This window comes from Petaurus breviceps, unplaced genomic scaffold (genome assembly GCF_028583685.1).
Source record: "Petaurus breviceps papuanus isolate PSGF00001 unplaced genomic scaffold, PetGlider_PUasm1.0 98, whole genome shotgun sequence".
Classification (NCBI taxonomy): Eukaryota; Metazoa; Chordata; class Mammalia; order Diprotodontia; family Petauridae; genus Petaurus; species Petaurus breviceps.
The window spans coordinates 27,852,640-27,870,200 of NW_027187460.1; positions in this window are offsets into that span (position 1 = coordinate 27,852,640).

The window sequence follows — 17,561 nt, forward strand, 5'->3', positions numbered from 1 at the left end:
CATTCTAACTTATACCATGAGTGCAAAGGGCAGAAGAAAGTGTCCCAATTGACCCAGCCCTAGTGCAAGGCCAGAGCACAGGCCCACAGAATGGTAAACCTGATTGCCTTAAATGGTTTCATCTACCTTGGTGTGCAAGAGAGAAGGGTGAGGAACATGACTGTCATTTCAAAATATCCAGAGATCAGTCAATGACCTGGGGAGAGGTAAGAGGCAGGAGCTATAGGCACAACAGTCATGAGATCAAAGACTTAGATTAGTAATCATCCTGTTCACCTTAATCATTTTATAGAGGAGACAAATGAGACCCAGAAAAGTAAATTGATTTGTCCAAGGTCATGCAGCTAGGAAGTAGTTGGAACTACATCTTTTCCCTGTAAATCCAGTGGCCTTTTCTACTATGTTACATCTTTGCACTAAATCAAAAGGCACTAACATCAGAGAAGGGCTCAGGCTAAATCAAGGTTCCAGTGCCCAGGATTGGGTCAATTGTCACATCTTCTTGACTCATACTTGGTGGTGATGAAAACAATCACTATCACTTGAAGAATTCTATTTGGACACAGTGTTTAATCCCATTCTGAAATAAGGGGCTAGGGCTATGATTCAGGATCAGAGGAGTGTAAAACAAAGACCAGAGTGGATAGGTGAAGCAGCCTTGCCTCTTCTCCCAAGGAAGGATGGGAGTGGTGGGAGGTGGGCACAGAAAAGGAGAAGAAATAGCCAAAGAAATAACAAATGTGACTACTGAATCCATAAGTGTTATCAGTCACTAAGGACCAAGAAATTGTACCAAGTTAGGTGCTTGTTCTTATTTGACTCATTTCTGATTGACATATTCAAAAACTTGGGGTAGGTGGAGGGGGTTTCCTTTACCTTGGATTAGCACAGGTATAAATAGCTCCCAGTTACCTTGTGTGTGTGTTTGTGTGTGTTTAATTAATGTACCTATTTTTAGTTTTTAATATTCACTTCCACATTTTTTAAATTTTCTCCCCCTCCCTCCCCAAGAGATCTTGCAATCTCATATGGGCTCTACTCATACATTTCTATTAAATACATTTTCACATTAGTCATGTTGCATAGAAGAATTATAACAAATGGGAAAAAATCATGAGAAAAACAAAACAAAACAAAAAAGAAAATAGTCTGCTTTGTTCTGAATTCAGACTCCATAGTTCTTTCTCTGGATGAGGCTGGCATTTTCTATCATGTGTCCTTTGGAATTGTTCTAGATCCTTGTATTGCTGAGAAGGACTAAGTCTATGAAAATCAGTCATCATACACTGTTGCTGTTATTGTGTACAATGTTCTCCTGTTCCCCTCACTCAGCATCAGTTCATATAAGTCTTTCCAGGTTTCCCTGAAGTCTGCCTGTTCATCATTTCGTATAGCACAATAGTATTCCATTACATTCATATACCACAACATGTTTAGCCATTTCCCAATTGATGAGAATCCCCTCAATTTCCAGTTCTTGGCCAAACAAAAAAGAGCTGCTATAAATATTTTTGTACATGTGGGTCCTTTTCTAATTTTTATGATCTCTTTGGCATAAGACCCTAGAAGTGGTATTGCTGGGTCAAAGGGTATGCACATTTTTATATCCTTTGGGTATAGTTCCAAATTGTTCTCCACAATGGTTGAATCAGTTCACAGCTCCAGCAACAATGAATTAGTGTTCCAATATTTCCACATTCTCTCCAATATTTATTATTTTCCTGTTTTGCTATGTTAGCCAATTTGATAGGTGTGATGTGGTACCTCAGAGTTGTTTTGATTTGCATCTCTCTAATCAATAGTGATTTAGAGCATTTTTTCATATGACTTTAGATAGCTTTAATTGCTTCCTCTGAAAACTGCCTGTTCATATCCTTTGACCATTCATCAATTGGGGAATAACTTGTATTCTTGTAAATTTGACTCAGTTATCTATGTATTTTAGAAATGAGACCTTTATCAGAGATACTGGTTATAAAAATTCTTTCCAGGTTTTCTGCTTCCCTCCTAATCTTGGTTGCATTGGCTTTGTTTATGCAAACACTTTTCAATTTAACAGAATAAAAGTTATCCATTTTATGTTTCATAATGTCCAGTTAGCTTGTTTAACCTAGAGCATAAAGGAATAAATTCCTAGATGAACAGTAAGCCATTTCAAAGTCTGTAGTGCAGACAGCTGTCTAGCACATCGTTAGATGACTGCAACAGACTTTTCCCAGGAAGTTAGACTCATGAGTAGTTACATTTACAGAAATGAATAGTGTATCCTTGATGTATTCTTTGGTTGGATGGAGAGGGAAGTTCCCCTCCTGTTGAGGAGGTTACCCATAAAGAGGGTTAGGGTTCCTCTGGAGACCCCAAAATACCAACACGCTGGGTCCTGCTGAATGAATTCAACTCAACTCAAGTCTTCTCTCAGCCAAAGAAAAACAGTTTGTTAAAAGTTCGCTTGTATTAGACACAGAGTAAGCCTGTGCTAGTTCATTCTGTGGCACTCTCACAGACATAGAGACAAGATGGGTTGTGGGAGGAATCTAGGGGTGGTCTGGAGGAGGAGTTTGGGGAGGGTCTTCAGGAGGAGTTAATAAGGTCAAGGAGTGATTAAGGGTGGGAAGTTGCTGGAGGCCACCTGAAGACTACAGACCATGGAGGGCTAGGCCAGTTCAAGGATGGATTGATATTTTGATAGGCTCAAGGGTGGGAAGTCTAGTAACAGAGCTTTGGACCCAGCTACAATGTAAGGCTTATTGCCTCATGCAAATGCCTCATCAAATGAGACGATTTAATCAGAGTTCAAGTGGGGGGGTTCCCAGAACCTGTACCTCAAGAACTCAAGGAGAGCTCCAGGGGGCTCCCAGAACCCATACCTCATCACTGTGAATCCCTCTCTCCCCTTTCTCTTCTGTTGCCTCCTCCCCTTCTTGTTATACTTAGAAAGCTGACTTTACATTGACCACCAAAATCCAAAGAGTTGAAACAAGTATTAAGTCAGTGCAGTGCCAAGAGTCAATCCACCCTGCCAATACATAGGTAAGTTCCCCCCAAGGATGGCTACCCCAGGTTGAAGGTACTCATTGGGTCTGATGGGATTTAGGCTCTGGTAACCCCCTTGAATCTTCCCCTTGATGAGGCATTTGCCTGAGGCCATAAGCCTCACTAGGCCCAAATCTCTTTGACTCTTCACCTAATCTAACCCTCCATTGTCCAGCTACTTCCTACCCTTGATCCTATCAAAATATCTATACCCAAATTTATAGCCTTAAACTAGCGTAGTCCTTCATTGTCTGTCATCTTCAGGTAGCCTTCATCTATTTCCCACCCTTATTCCCATTCCTAGAGTCTGACTTCAGGGCTGCAAGATCCTCCTTAGACTCCTCCTCAAGACCCTCCCCAAACCCCTCCTCCAGACCACCCCTAGATCCCACCCACAATCTTTCTATATATAAAATCCATCTTGCCTCCATGAAAGGGTTGAGAATAATCTAGTGCAGATTAGCTCTGTGTCAGATTATTCTGGCCAGCTTGTCCAATACAAGTGTCACAAATACTTAGGCTCCTTAAGAGTCTACCCATTATGGAGAATCTTTAATAAACTTTGTTTTACTTTGGCTGAGAGAAGGCTTGAGTCAAATTCATTCGGCAGGACTCGGTATGGTGATATTTTGGGGTCTCGAGCACCCTTAAACCCCCAAACCATACCCCTAAAGCTAAAAATCACAAGTCCTCACTGATGTATTTACCTTTTAAATAGTCAGAGGACACATTTTTGTCAAAGTAAAAAGCAAAGTAAAAACATTTCCTATAATAAGAATATTTCCATAGTAAGTATAGTAACAATGAAACATCTCACCTGCCTTCCCCATGAACCTAAAACATATTTTCCCATAAATACCCCTGGCATTAGCAGAGACAGTTCACCACGTAGAACTCATAAATTGAACACTAAGGGAACACGTGTCCAGGATAGAAAGAGAGTAATGTGCCATATAGGAAATATTTGTATCCAGTGCTTGTAAGTATGAGGATAATAACTCTTGACCTCAGATCTGCAAGAAGCCACTGATGTCTTTGCATTTTCCTACTGACCCTGCTCTCATAAGATCAACTGGATATCATTCCATTGGATATTGCTTTGTTGTTTAGGAATCCACTTCAGCCCCTCAAGCTTGACTGCTAAAGTTCTAAAGTGGTAGACTGTTATGTTCTTTTAGAAAGAGCAGAAACCCTTATCTGGCTTTGAACTTCAAGTAGGAAATTGAATTAGAACCATATGATTTGTATTTTTTCTTCTTGAAGAGCATGATGACTCAGGAAATCTTCTCTCCCTAAAACAGGAGTTCTTAACCCTCTCCATGTGTCATGGACCCTTTTGGCAGTCTGAAGCCTCTGACCCTCTTCTCAGAATTATGTTTTAAATAATTAAAGAAAATATTGAATTTCAATTAAATGTTAGTAAAAATCAAGATGTAATTGTTTTTCCCATTCAAGTTCACAAAACCCTTGACATCTTTCTATTACCTTCTTGGGAGGTCCATGGATCCCAAGTTAAGAATCTCTGCTCTAAAAGATGCAGTGGCCAGAACTCTCCAATTAGAGAAAACCATGCAATTTGAGTAATACACCAGGAAATTCTATGAGTGGTACTTTCCTTGAAAATCTTTCTCTACTAGGAAGCTAGCTTCCAGGATCAGACTCTTTAGGAAGTTCAGAATTTCCCCCTTCCCTCTCTCAACATACAAGGTAGAGTTTAGGAAGCAATGTCCTTGGATCTACTTTTCAGGCTATATGCAAGTACATGTCCCCTGTGACCACATGCTTCTTCCAAAATTTTCTGTTATTGCCTTTGGAAGAGGTGCAAGGGAAAAAGTGAAGAGAAAGTCTTCAAGAGTTAAGACTGAATCCTTAAGAGCTGAGTCCTAGGAGAGTGAGACTATCTTGCTTCTACAATCCTCAAGGAATATGGATGATCCTCAGGTTATCACATATTAGTGGTTCAGTGGATAAAGTGTTGGTCCTATAATCAGGAAGACCTGAGTTTGTCCTCAGATACTTACTAACTGTGTGACCCTGGGCAAGTCACTTAACCCTGTTTGTCTTAGTTCCTTTATCTGTAAAACTGAGTTGGAGAAGCAAACAGCAAAACACTCCAGGGTCTCGGCCAAGAAAACCCCAAATGGGGTCAGGAAGAGACAACAACAAAAGATTTCCCAGGGTCCTATCAGTTGCCTACATCAAATGACCAACACACTATAATCTTATCTGTTGGACTCAGGAATGTCTTCTATTTGATCAGTGACTTACAATAACCCACACCCAGTTATGTTATCAAGTTGTTTAGGAAACTCCTTAATTACATCAGAGATTCTTCTAAACCAACTCCTTTTAAACCAAGATTGAGTGAGATCAGAAGGTACATTATAGGGAATGTTAGCAAGTCATTTGTCTGACTCATCCTGTCTCCCTAAAACTTTGGCTTTTTGCAGCAGCTACATTTATTTTCTTCTCCCATACTGCCCTAGAATATTAACATAATCATGGTCCACTTCAGATAGATCCCTCCCCCCATTACTAACCACACTGATGAGCCTTAAAGCAGAAAAATGGTATTTGAATGTGGGATAAATGCTCACATCCTAGGTCTGATTTGTGAGAATAGGATTGTTCTCTGTTCACCTATACCCTCCCCCAAAACACACTCCCTATAGCTATAGGCCTTAATCACATCTAAATAATGATAACATTTATATAATGCTATGTGGTGGCCACTGTGCTGGGCACTTTACAAATACTATTTCATTTAATCCACACAACAATCTAGGTAGGTAGTTGCTATATTTATCCCCATTTTAAAATTGGGGAAACTGAGGCAAATCAAATCAAGGTTAAATTACTTGCCTTAAATCACACAGCTAGTAAGTGTCTAAGACCAGGTTTGAACTGAGGTCTTTCTGGCTCTAAGCCCAGCACCCTATCCACTGCACTACCTAGCTGCTGTCAATGTGGTTTTGGGTGCTGTTGAAGAGGGTACCCACTAATAGGGTTAGGGCTGCTCTGGAGACCCCAAAATACCAACATGCCGGGTCCTGCCGAATGGATTCAACTCGAGTCTTCCAACCAAAGAAAAGTAATGTATTAAAAGTTTGCTTGCATTAGACACAGAGTAAGTCTGTCCTGGGTCCTTATATGGCTCACTCTTCTATGACAGAAGGTTATGGGAGGAATCTAGGGGTGGTCCAGAGGAGGAGTCTGGGGAGGGTCTTCAGGAGGAGTTAATGAGGTCAGTGAGTGATTAAGGGTGAGAAGTAGCTGGAGGCTACAGACCATGGAGGGCTAGGCCAGTTCAAGGGCAGATCCATATTTTGAAAGGTGGGAAGTCTAGTAACAGAGGCTTGGGCTCAGTCACAATGTAAGGCTTATTGCCTCATGCAAATGCCTCATCAAATGGGATGATTTAATCAAGAGTCCAAGGGAGGTTCCCAGAGCCTGTACCTCAAGGACTCGAAAACTAGAGGGGGCTCCCAGAGCCCATATCTCATCACTGTCAACCCAAAATGTAAGGGTACCTACCAAGCAAGTCTGCTTGGAAAGAATTCAAGGGCTCAAGTCTTCTTTCAGTCAAAGTAGTGAGGTTTGTTGTAGCACCAGTGAAGCGGGCTACATTCCAAATGAATCTGCCATTTGATGAGGATGAAACTAAAGTTTAGATTTAAAAAAAAAAGGATCTGGATGGGATTAAGAAATTGTAAACAGTCTGGGGTAGGACCTGCCTACTTAGTGTCAAGTAGGTTAATTTGGTGATCTAGATGGGATTAAAGAATGGTAAATAGCCTGGGGTGGACAGGTACAGACAGTGAAAAGAATTAAGTGGTCTGGGGTGGGTTAAAAGGCCACTGTGAAAGAACTATTAAATAGCAGAGGATTGTTGAGTATCTAGGTGGGCTGGGATGGGCCAGATGCCTAGAGAAATGCCAGTGATCTGGGCAGCTGAAATGTATGGGAAAATTCAGGGTCCAAGTCTCATCACCATGATGAGACGTGTCATCAGAATGTAGGGAAGTACAGAATCACAAACTTTGAGAGTCTGTGACAGTGGATAAAGTTTACTGTGTTAGACCAACACAGGCCGGCTCTGCTGGAGCCAGCTCACTCATCAGGATTTAGGAGAGCTAATTGCTCAATTTTCATTGTAAGCATTTGTAGCTCAGAAATCAGTAAATGCTACAAATCAAGGCTTGGTTTATGTTGATTTATATTTCTATTGATTGTCTACATTTTTTTTTGTCTTTTTTTTTTTGGAGGGGGGGAATGTAGGGCAATTGGGGTTGTGACTTGCCCAAGGTCACACAGCTAGTTAGTGTTAAGTGTCTGAGGTCGAATTTGAACTCAGGTCCTCTTGACTCCAGGGCCAGTGCTCTACTCAGTGCACCACCTAGCTGCCCCTGATTGTCTAGATTTAAGAAAGTAATAAAGAAAATATTAATAATGCAAATTAAACTTAAAAATATGTCATGGATACATTTTTTTTCAAATGTTCAATTATTGAATATTTACCACTGGCCATAGGTACTATGATTCACTGGTATGAACCTCTCTGAGCTACTAGACATGGAATATACCCCCATTCAGTTTAATAGATCACAGACCATAGGAGAAGCATTTACTTGTGTACTGGAAGGCATATTAGATAAAAAATCTTTTTTTTAAATGAGCCATGAGAATGATCAAATGAGATGATATTTGTAAAGCTCTTAGAACAGTGCATAGCACATATTAGGTGCTTTATAAATGTTTATTCCCATATGAATACAAATCAATCATCATCATCATATTTATTAAATCCATGCCATATACTAGATATGATGACCAGTAGAGGTTTCCCTCTTTACAAGTAACAAATTCATTTTGAACCAAGAGTGCTATCCTTATAACAAACCATCATTTCCATCCAATTGTTGAGGTTTAGGGTTTGGGGTACTTGAGACCCCATAATACCAACATGCCAGGTCCTGCCTAATGAATTAGACTCAAGTCTTCTCTCAGCCAAAGTAAAGCAAAGTTTACTAAAGATTCGCCAGTAGACTCTTAAAGGGCCTAAGTGATGCTTGTATTGGACAAGCTGACCAAAATAATCTGACACAGAGTGAGTCAGTACCTTTGTGGAGGCAAGATGGATCTTATATACAGAGAGATTGTGGGAGGGATCTAGGGGTGGTCTAGAGGAGGGGTTTGGGGAGGATCTTGAGGGGACTGAGGTCAGACTCCAGGAATGGAATTAAGGGTGGGAAATAGCTGAAGGCTACCTGGAGATGACAGACAATGGAAGGCTAGGCTAGCTTAAGGGTAACAGATGTGGGTATAGATACTTTGATAGGATCAAGGGTGGGAAGTAGCTGGACAATGGAGGGCCTAGGCTAGGTTAAGAGTAAGAGAGATTTGGGCCTAGGATAATGAAAGACTTATGGCCTCTTCAAGTGAGAAGATTCATTCAGAGTTCAAGGGGTTTCCCAGAGCCTGTACCCCATCACAATCATATAGGAAATCCACCTGTCCTGGTCAGAGTGGTCGATGGGTTGACATTGTCCTTTTCTGAACAGTTAGTGTTGAATCAAAGAAATCTAGCCCTGTGAATAACAAAAAAGCTGCATCTTTATTCAGTGACAGAAGTGTCTGTGCCCTCTTTTCTGAGATCTATTGTTCTGACTGGAGGTTAGGTAGGCAGGGCCTGAATGAACATTAAGTTATTTAATGTTGTGCCTAGGGCATGAGCTAGAGACTAGAAATTTGTTTTTTAAAAGAGGTGAAATAAATCAGAAATTCAGAACACAAACAAACTTTGGTACTTTTGTTTTCTTTTCTGTTTTTCCATATGTGTTCTTGACCATCTTAGAGTACTAGTGTTCTAGACAAACTCAGTACAGAAGAATAGATCCATGGACTCTGGGAAAATTTCTTGGAGTCCAACCAGTGCAGTCAGTGCAGTCCCCTATCCCTATGAGCACAGTCCCAAAAAGTCACCTTTACAGGTGAGTCAGTCTTTCTCCTTTCCTTTTCTCCTTCTTTTATACTCTCAACTAATTACAATATTCAAAGATCCCAAAGCATTTATCAGGGAGCAGAAGTAAGTGATGACACCTTGCTTTCTCAGTAATCTGTGCCCTAGCACCCCTGGAAAGTACACACACACACACACACACACACACACACACACACACACACTCACTCACGCAAGCACACACGAGTATATACATACATGCATATACACACATAAATGTGTACACGTGCACATGCATGTATTGTTTACATATGCATGTCTGTGTCCATACAAATACATATACTTACACATGTGTATATACATATACACGTGCATGCACTATACATCCTATACCTATGTACATACACATGCACACACATACACACATGCACATATGCATACGCACATACACATACACATACATACATCAGGGAAAGCCCTTTAATGGACATCAGAGATGGGGACCATGGTGGATAAATGTGGAATCTGAGACGTTATCTTCAGAAACACTGCCTCCTGCCATTGGTTGTTCTGACACTCATTTCGCCCAACAACAAAGGCTCACCTGAAAATGCAGACCTAAGAACAGGCAGCATCAATTGTCTTTATCTCATCTGGGACCTCAGTTGACTATAAACTATTCTTCAATCAATCTCATTTTGATATATGTTTTGTATGCTCGGCTAGTGCTAAAGGCACCTGGTGGCACCAAGGATAGAGCTGCTAGGCCTGGAGTCAAGAAGACCTGAGTTCAAATTTGGCCTCAGACACTTACTAGCTTCGTGACCATGGGCAAGGCATTTTAACCTCTGTTTGCCTCAGTTTCCACAAATGTAAAATAAGGATGATAATACAGCCTACCTCTCAGATTGTTGTGGAGTTCACATAGGCTAAGGTTTATAAAGTGCTTAGTACAGCACCTGGCATATGGTAGGTGTTTAGTAAATGCTCATTCTCTTTCCTCTTTGTATGTGAGCTCTACTTTTCCTATACTAGAATAAATGCTTTTTACCACAAACTCACTCATATAAAAAGATATGGACTGAGGGATGGCTAGGTGGCGCAGTGAGTCAAGCCCCGGCCCTGGAGTCAGGAGAACCCAAGTTCAATTCCAGCCTCAGACACTTAACACCCACACATACCACCCACACCCACACACACATACACAAAAACTAGCCATATAATCTTGGGCAAGTTACTTAACCCCAATTGCCCTCCAAAAGGAAAAAAAAAAGATATGGACTGGACCTGTGGACCTGGGATTTCAGAAAACAAAGGGAGATTCAGGTGAGGAAACTCCCTCTACCAGTGCAGGTCGACACCTTCTTTGTAACATCTTATCTTAGTAAGTTACTTAGAGCAGGGGTGGGCAAACTATAGTCTGGACACACTGTTTTTGTAGCTCTGCCTTTCACCCTTCCCCACCTAAGGATGGCTTTTACATTTTTACATACAATAAAACTTTAAAATACAGAAAACATTTTAATTGGGGGTACACAAAAATAGGATACAGGTCTGATTGGGGGTTGGGAGAGAGGAAAGCCTGGTTTGCCCTCTCCTGCCCACGAGCACTTAGGGGTTAAAAGTGACTTGCCTAGGGTCACCCAACATGTCTTAAGAGTGAAACTGGAGCCCAGACCTTCCCAACTTTGAGCCCACCCTATTGCATCTATTTGAATAACTATTTTACCAACAAGTGTAGGAATATTGACAAGAGAAATGGATTACTGCTCCTTCCCATTTTTTAAGAAAAAGATAAGAAAAACACAGAATTAGAAAAATAGCACAAGCCTTCCCCTTATGTACTTGCATAGTATTTGAGTACCTAGGATCAACTTCAGGTCATATAAAAGTAGGAACTTAGTAGACTACCACCGCCATGATTATGGTCATTACTGTTGATTCTCCAATACTTCAAAACTTCAAGATATAAGCTTTTATCATGGTGGCTACCTCCCTCCTTCATTGACATAGATCACAATCCCTGCAAGTTAGTAGAGGTTCTCCATGAGTTGTGGTTAATAAATTCATTCCCCTCTGGCCAGTCTTGTGATGATGCTCTCTTAACTTAGATAGACTGGTCCTCAGAGAACAGATTCCAATCTCTTGTCAGGCCCTCTTTCAAAGCCTTTCTAGCTTGTTAAAACCTGCCAGGGCTTGCCATCTGCTAGCACAGCCTTTGAGATTCCTTTGAGATACCTCAGAAGGAGCCATCAGAAAGTTGTTGTGGGAAGTCTGAAAAGCTTGTAGAACTCCTTCGTATAGAATCGATAAGCTCCTGTCTCCCTGTGGAATCACAGGATCTGAGTTCAATGGAACTTCAGTGACCTTCTAGTTTAACCTTCACAGGAAGAAAAAGAATTTACATCAAGGGATCCTTAACCTAGGGATCTGTGAACTTGTATGTATACAAGTGTATGTATACACTCATATAATATATATACAAATATATGTATTCATATTATTTACATGTATATATACACACAATGTTGTTGTTATACAGTCATATCCAACTCTTCATGAACCCATATGTGAGTTTCTTGACAAAGATGCTGTAGTGGTTTGCCATTTTCTTCTCTAATGGATTAGGCAACTAGAGGTTAAATGACTTGGCCAGGGTCATACAGCTAGTGAGTGTCTGAGGTCAGATTTGAACTCAGGCTAGCTGTGTGGCTAGCTGTATGATTCTGGGCAAGTCACTTAACTCTGTATGCCTCAGTTTCCTTGTCTGTAAAATAAGTTGGAGAAGGAAATGGCAAATCATTCCAGTATCTCTGCCAAGAAAACCCCAAACAGGCTCAACAAAGAGTTGGACACAACTGAAACAAACAACAACTTCCTGACTCCAAGCCCAGAGCTCTATCTACTGAGACTTCTATCTGTCTCTATATATACACAAGCATATAGCATATATACATATACATGTATTTGATATGTATATATGGATAGCTGTATTTCAATATGATTAGTTTCTTTTGTAATGCTATCTTATTTTATGCATTAAGAAACATTATTCTCTTTGCTTGTCTTCCCAGTGGGGGTGGGTAAAGAGGGAAGAAGGGAGAGAATCTGGGACTTAAAGTTTTAAAAACAAATGTTTAAAAAATTGTGGTTACATGCAAGTGGGAAATAAAATATACAGGCAATGGGGCATAGAAATCCATCTTGTCCTGCAAGGAAGTAAGGGGAAAGGGGGTAAAAGAAGGGATGGGGGGATATATGAGAGGGCAGACCAGGGGAAGGAGTAATCAGTAGGTTTGCCATCTTGCAGGAGGGTAGGGAAGAGATGGGGAGAAAAACTGGAATTCAAAATGTTGTGGAAATGAATGTTGCAAACTAAAAATAAATAAATAAATTCTGGGAAAAAAAAGGAAGCATTATTCCGAGAAGTGGTGCATGGGTTTCACTGGGCTGCCAAAGGGGTCCAGGATGCACAAAAATAGGCCAAGAACCTCTGTCTCATAAGATTGTTATGAGGCTCTAATTAGATAATAAATCTAAAGTGTTCTGAAAACTTTAAAGCACTGTATAACTGCTAGCTATTAGCCTTGAATCCCCTACTGGCAAAGTGATAGCCAGTATTCATCAACACAGTCATGCCCTAGTCCCATAAAAGATCTAAAGAACTGGTCGACTGAGCAAGGCCTCAGGCGTATCAAGCTCAGTTTCCTGTCTCAGACAGGGGCAACAACAGTTAAGTTGTGGGGAGGCAAGATTGTTCTCCATGACATCAACCTCAAAGCTCATAGATAAACACACAGGCTTCCCTCAGCCAGGTTGCTAGGGGGCAAAGAGGATCTGGTGCTGCCCTGGGAACCAGCAAAACCTAGAGTCAAATCTTGCCTCAGAGGCTTACCAGTTGATTCACCCTAAGCATGTCTCTTAATCTCTCAGCCTCAGTTTCCTCTTCTGTAAAGTGGGGATGACAATAATTACTGGCATTTAAAATTAACCTCTTATCCAACAACTCTGGGAGGTGGTCAATACACATTTATTAAGCACCTATTATATAGTGGGCACTATTCTAAACACTAAGTAAAAGCAAGTCCCTTGAATCAAGGAGCTCACAGTCTAATAGAAAGGGAATGTGCAGACAATTATACACAAACAAGATATATGCAGGATAAATTGGAAATTATTTAAAGAGGAAAGGGGGTAGCTAGGTGGCGCAGTGAATAGAGCACCAGCCCTGGAGTCAGGAGGACCTGAGTTCAAATCCAGCTTCAGACACTTAATACTTATTAGCTGTGTGACCTTGGGCAAGTCACTTAACTCCAATTGCCCTGCTTTCCCCTCTGCAAAAGAAGAAGGAAAAGGAGAAGGAAGAGGAGGAGGAGGAGGAGGAGATGGAGAGAGAATAGAAGAAGGAGAAGAAGAAGAAGGAGGAGAAGGAGGAGGAGGAGGAGGAGGAGGAAGAGAAGAAGAAGAAGAAGAAGAAGAAGAAGAAGAAGAAGAAGAAGAAGAAGAAGAAGAAGAAGAAGAAGAAGAAGAAGAAGAAGAAGAAGAAGAAGAAGAAGAAGAAGAAGAAGAAGAAGACAGCAAATGTCACTGCATGGCAGAGTATTTGGCAGAGGGATGGGGGGTGGGGAGGACAGATTAAAGACTAAGAAAACTAGAAGGGGGGTAAGTTACAAAGAGCTTTGAACACCATACAGAGGATTTTATATTTGATCCTGCAGGTAACAGGGAACCACGAGAGTTGAACTTTAGGAAGATCATTTTGACAGATGAGTGGAGAATGGACTAGAATTAGGAGAGACTTGTGGAAGAGAGACCAACCATCAGACTATTGCAGGTATCTAGGTGTGGGGTGAGGAGGACCCGTACCAGAGTGGTAGTACTGTCAGATTAGAGATAGGTGCTGTTATTATCCCCATTTCACATATGAGAAAACTGAGGCAGACAGATGTTGTGACTTGTCCAGAGTCACATAGCTAATAAATGTCTGAGGCCAGATTTAAACTCAGGACTTCCTGATTCCATGTCAAGTGGTCTATCCCCTGGGCCCACAATAATTGCACCTGCTTCACAAAATTGTTGTGTAGATTAAATGAGATAATATAAAGTTTCTTATAAACTTTAAGGGGTTATTTAAGGGGTAGATTAAATGAGATAATATTAAGGTTTCTTACAAACTTTAAGGGGTTATTAAAATGCTTCCTAATATTACTATTATATGTTGACTAAATATGTATGTCACCCATGAACTGATTTAAAAAAATAAAACCTTTGTTGAAATTATCATTGTACTTTTACTTCATATCATTTCTAAGATGGGATTGCTTTTGGAATGCCACTCAGTAATTAGAGTGATCCCAATTAACCCAAATGGTACCTTAACACCCATCTTTTTCTTCTTTTTTTTTTTTTGGAGGGAGGAAAGCAAGGCAATTGGAGTTAAGTGACTTGCCCAAGGTCACACAGCTAGTAAGTGTGTCAAGCATCTGAGGCCACATTTGAACTCATGTCTTCCAGATTCCAGGGCCAGTGTTCTACTCAATGTGCCACCTAGCTGCCCCCCAAAACCATCTTTTTCTCATCAATATCTTTCCAGCGACACTAGATAAGATTATGTATGAAGCAGAGAATAGCACAATCTCCAAAAACTTAAAGTTACAAGTGCCCAGAACGTCCACAGGAATTTTCATGGTGGGTGGCTGGCAGGCTTGCAAAAAAGCACCCAAAAAACCTGTACACAAGAATTTCCATTAGGGGCATCATTTAAGACAGAGGTGCCAAATACATAGCCCACTGCCTCTGAACCAGATTCAGATGTGATTGGAAACTATTTAATAAAATAAATAAAAATACCATAAAACACATTACTATAGGGGCGGCCAGGTAGCAAGTAAGAGCACTGGCTCCAGTGTTGAGAAGACCTGGAGATCGAATCCTGGGCTCAGACACTTAGCACCCACCCAGAAACACCTGGCCATGTAACCTTGAGCAAGTTACTTAATCCCAATTGCTTAGGGGCGGCCAGGTGGCTCAGCGAGTAAGAGCAACGGCTCCAGTGTCAGGATGACCTGAATCAAATCCGGGCTCAGATACTCAGCACCACACCCAGAAATAATAACTGGCCGTGTAACCTTGAGCAAGTTACTTAACCCCAATTGCTTAAAAAAAAAACACATTACTATTCAGTCATCTTTCAGTCATGTATGAATCTTCATAGCCCCATTTGGAGTTTTCTTGGCAAAGATACAGGAATGGTTTGCCATTTCCTCCTCCAGCTCATTTGACAGATGAGGAAACCGAGGCAAACAGGGTAAATTATCCAGGGTCACTCAGATAGTAGTGTCTACAGCCAAATTTGAACTCGGGTTGTCCTCATCCTAAACCCAGTGCTCTATCCATTGCATCACCTAGCTGTCCTACAACAGAAAATAGATAGTTAATATATGGTTTTCTAAGTCAATATATAGTATGTGTGGTTTAATGGCCCAGTTTCCATTTGAGTTTGATGCCACTGATTTAAGACATGTATGCCTACCAAGAATAATACTAGCACATAATCAATACTTTTGATTGATTGATTGATTGATTGAAAAGAAGGCAAGTGGGGCGTGAGCAAGAGAGGCAGCAGATATGATAATGTGAAGACTACCTGATACTCTTGAGGCATTAAAAGGAGCAGAAGATTGCCTCTGGCAGGCTGGTTGTATGCTCTGTGAAATCAGAACATCATAGCAGGACAAGGAAGCATAGAGAGATTAGGATCTACCACCAATACAGGGGGGTCATCACCCTGATGAGCTCATGGAGCCAGTGAAATATTCAAAGATCATCTCTGGTAGAGCCAGTCGTGGGGCAGCTGCATGGCACAATGGATAGAGTACCAGCACTGGAGTCAGAAAGACTCATCTTCCTGAGTTCAAATCCAGCCCCAGATACTAGCTGTGTGACCCTGGGCAGGTCACTTCACCCTCTTTGCCTCAGTTTCCTGATCTGCCAAATGAGCTAGAGAAGGAAAATGGCAAACCACCCCCGTATCTTTGCTAAGGAAACCCCAAATGATATCACAAAGAGTCAGATACAACTAGAACAATTGACCAACAAAGAGTCAATCAGATTAAAAGGGATAGCACATGCAACAGGTCCTTCTTTCTCAAAACCTGAAGTGTGGTCCAGGGGAAAGAGCACTGGCCTGGAAGTCGGGAGCTCAAGTCATAACATTGTCCCTAATTAGTTCCATGACCTTGAATAAGTCACTAATGGGCCTCAACTTCTTGTCTGTAAAATGCATTATTAGACAAAAGAAAAACTGGCGTGGTCTCCCAAGACTCTGACTTCAAGTCCCAGCTTCAGCATTCATTTGTCTCATGACTCACTTCCCATCTCTAGGCCTTATTTTCCTCATTGTAAAATGCAGTATTAGACAGGATCATCTCTAAGTTCCTTCCGACCCTGGCATCTGATGATTTTAAATAGGAAGGGAGGTTCAAAGAAAGACTGAGAGAACATGTTGAAGAGATCTTACAGATTAGGACAAAACTTTTACTGTACTACAAGGTGCATCAGGTAAAAACCCTTCCCCCGAGGAGAAGGTACCATGTGTGTGGTCGGCTTGGCAGTGGTAGGAAATGCAGCCAGAAGCCCTGCAAGACAGAGGATTACAAGAGCACTGGCCCAAGAGAAGACGGCCAGGTTTGAGTGATCTGAACTCCGTAAACTAATCAGAATCTCTAAAAGGTGGGGTGGGGTCTGTAGAGCTTCAGGCCCACAAAGGACTCCTACCCCTTCTATCCCACCCCCACTCCCATGCACACTCAGCCCCATATATACAAATATTTGGCAGTTATAACATAACTAGGGTTGTTGGAGGAACAATAGTAGTTTCTGTATTCCCAAAGCTCTTCTTTGCTTAGTGAATGGCCTCCAGGGAGACAGAATTTGGAGAAAGGGGTCAATAGACTCAATCGACACAGAAGATTGCCTGTTTCCAGAACTGCCACTTGGAATTTGTGAGTTTATCCTGTGGGAGAAATCTCATGCTATATATAATTGCCACCAGCTTCTCATGCTAAATTCCTGGGAACTTATAGGCTCCACAGACCTAGATCTGAGAAATGTGACTTAAAAATGAAACTCAGACAAAGACTCTTATAAGGGTGAGAAAAGTCAAATTTTTATCTTAACCCCGTCTACTCTCCACACTAAGCCAAGGCTCATAGGATCATAAGACCATAGAAACAAGAACTGAAAGGGCTTCAGCGATCATAGATTTGTGATATAATGAAAAGACTCTAAAGGCAGAGGGTCTCTGTTTGAACCCTACCACTTAATAATGACGAATAATAAAAACAAAGGAAGAATCGGGAAGGCTAGGGGGCACAGTGAATAGGGCACTGGCTCTGGAGTCAGGTAGACCTGAGTTCAAATTCGGCCTCAGACACTTAACACAAAACTAGCCCTGTGACTTTGGGCAAGTCACTTAATCCCCATTGCCCTATCTTCCCCCCTCCAAAAAGCACAAAAAAAAAAAAAGGAAGAAGTCAGTTAGTAAATAAATGTTTAATAAATCCTTTCT